The following is a 3217-nucleotide window of genomic DNA, read 5'->3' on the forward strand; positions in this document are numbered from 1 at the left end:
TACCTGTAAGTCCCAGTTTGCTTGTGTGATAGTAAAGCAACATGGACTGTTACAGTGATATATATATATATATATATATATATATATATATATAGGGCCAGAACATGTCTGGAACTCACTGACCCATGTTAGGGGCAGTGAAGCATTTCTCTGCTCCAGGGAGATCTCCAGGAGGCATTGTGTTTCTGGGAATCACAGACCTTCTTAGAGCTTTGGGTAGGAGAATGTGTGCCCACTGCACCATGTCTTGAGGTGGTCCTATTGCTCTAATTCCGATGTCGTTTCTAATTCCCTAGAAAGCACAGGGAAGAAACAATCCTTACGACCAAGACAGCAAAAGGATATCAGCTGCGTTTGTCTTTTGCCTCGGGCGATAAGTGATAGGAGAAGGATCGTCTCTCTTCAGGAGGCACAACAGACAAAAGTGTAAATGAGTACTGTAAGTAAAGAACACTGATTCCAGAACAAACAACCTTTTCTGAACAGACAAATGTGCATGTTAGAGTAACCCCCTGTGCAGGTCTACACTGAATGACAAACACGTAGAAAAGCAGATAAGCCAAACTGAAATTGACCTTGGCAGCCATCCAGGGATAATATTTTCCCTGGGATGAACTGTTCTTGAATAATTTTTCCAAAACTATGTGGCATAAACATTGTATTCATAGACAGAATCAGACATTCATCTATTTTTCCCCCAGTTCCCTTTTCTAAAACTAATGTAGTTATTCTGGACATTGCAAGGAAATCTTAATTCCCAGATTGCTGACCCAATATGTTCTCACTGAAATGTGTGGCAAAAATTCCCATTGACTTGAATGATAAAAACGGATTGGCCCTTTACTGCTTAACTGAGTTATTTGGCTCGAACAAAGATTAGGACCTAGTTTTGAACTGAATTCCCTTATTATTTGCTCATATAAGAAGAATAGTTTTATTCAAACCAGGATTGCACTAAACTGCAGTTTTAGCTCACTTGTTAATGGTGCTGGCATTCAAAAATCAGCACAATGTACTACACTCTAGCAGTGGCTGAGTGAATGGGATGGCAGCCTGCAAATATCTCAGTACCTGAGTGAGTTCCTGCAGCTGAACTAAACCTTGACCAAGTGTCTTTGTACTTCAGCAACTTCCTTTTTGGTAGCTATCATGTATCTGTCAGATCCCACCTGGTCAGCTGGTTGAGAATGAAGATGATTACACATACCTGGAGCTGCATATATTCAAATTCAGCAGGGAAAAAAGGATCCTTACTAAATAATCTGATTTTTCCCAGAAAATGCTTTAAATGCAGCTTCAGAACTCCTAGAAGAGCCTTACTTGAACACAACGTATGTTAGATGGCATCAGCACGCTAACAATGGAATATGGTTATGTGTACAGATATACTCAATGATATCAAATATAATGTGTGATCTAGTGGCTACGGCAGGAGACTAGAATCAGATCAGATCCTGAATCTCTTTCACACAGTTGTAGACCAGGAGTAAACCCAGTGTAAATAAATAAGCAGAATCAAGCCCTCGGGTTCTGATTTTAGGTCTGCTAGCAACTTGTTGTGTGACTTTTGGCAAGTTACTTAATCTCTTTGTGCCTTTATTTACCCCTCATAAAAACTGCTGTACCTATCTCACAGATAGTTGTGACTTTATTAAATCTTTTTGCAGATTATCTGTATTTTGTGTTTATGGTCACTGATTTTATGAGCTTTTTGATTTCTAGCTAGCTAAAGTTGTAGAGAAAATCTGTATGCTTGTAGCCGCAATCTACATTTTAACCATTTTTATGAGAACATTAATTGCAACTCACTCTGCTGAGCCTACAACAATAAAAAAATACATACCTATAGTACCAAAAAAAATGATCAAATGAGATATCCATTCTAGTCTCTCCTTCCACTTTAACTACATTGATTTAAGAGGGAGAAAATGTAATGTTTAGATCATTTGTAAATTACAGATAGAAATATATTACTTAGCAGCTGCATCCATCCACTGCTTAGTCCCCTAGCAGTAATTTTTATTTTGAGGCCAGTACTTCTAGTAAAGTGTCATAATACCAAATTTAAAACTCGGGAATGTCATTGATGAATATACAGTGCTATATTGCACTGAAAGTTATGTTGGCTTTGCAACTATCTCCATATGGGAAGAAACCTAAATCTCTCCATGGATATCACAGAATCTTTTGATTTGCTTCCATTTTCACTCAGATGAGAAAGAAAGCCAGGGTCTGTAGAAAGATTTGCATTAAAATAAAGAAAAAAATGACTGTTCCAATTATTTCATTAAAAAACTGATGCAAGGTGCTGGGAAGATCCCCTACAGACTCCTGACTAGGACTTTGGCATAAACAAACAAAAAATGAGACTACTACTGTAGATTTGGGACATATTCTTATTTATATCTTCATATGTCCCTTACATTTACACACATTTCAAGGCCATTTTACACTACTGGTACCTTAGTAAATGAGAATAAGGAATTTATGTTGGGTTTTACAATTAGCTCAGTGCACAATGGGATAGAAGATGGATAGTCTACTTATCATTCATACAGATCTTTACAAAGTTGTAAAACCATCACTGAACCCATTCTCTGACTGGGGCAGTGGATATTTTCTCAGAGTCAGATGTCAAAGCTCACATGTGAAGTAACTGACTGTCATGTTGTCCTTTCCAAGGAGAATATTACCTGTGTAAGGCTTCAACCTTGGCCTTGAATATGCTGTTCCCTGGACAGTGAGTGGGAGCTATAAAACTATAAAACTACAGACTTCTCAGTGGAAACACAAAACATGAATACTGAAGGTTTGATCCTTCAACATCGACTCAATGGTAGTTTAGACATTTATTTCAATAGGAGCTGTGACAAGCCCTAAGCTTTGAGAACATACACACATATACCCAAGCATAACCACTGGGGATAATGGACTTTAATGTGGTAATTCTACCCTCTATACTGTATGAATAAACTTGGATTTTGTGAATCAACATCTACCATTTACATTCTATAGAATCATCAATAATAATACTGTTGAGGTTAATGGAGATTTTAATGTTATAACTACTCACTCCACTGTATGAATAAGACTCGTTTGGAAATCAACATCATCTCCCATTTGCTTTCTACATAATCATCAATAATAATGTATTTAAATAGCAAGGAAAAATAAAAATCCAGTTCAAAAATCAATGTTGGTAATGATGTATGTAATA

The sequence above is a fragment of the Eretmochelys imbricata genome, chromosome 1 (genome assembly GCF_965152235.1).
Source record: "Eretmochelys imbricata isolate rEreImb1 chromosome 1, rEreImb1.hap1, whole genome shotgun sequence".
Classification (NCBI taxonomy): Eukaryota; Metazoa; Chordata; order Testudines; family Cheloniidae; genus Eretmochelys; species Eretmochelys imbricata.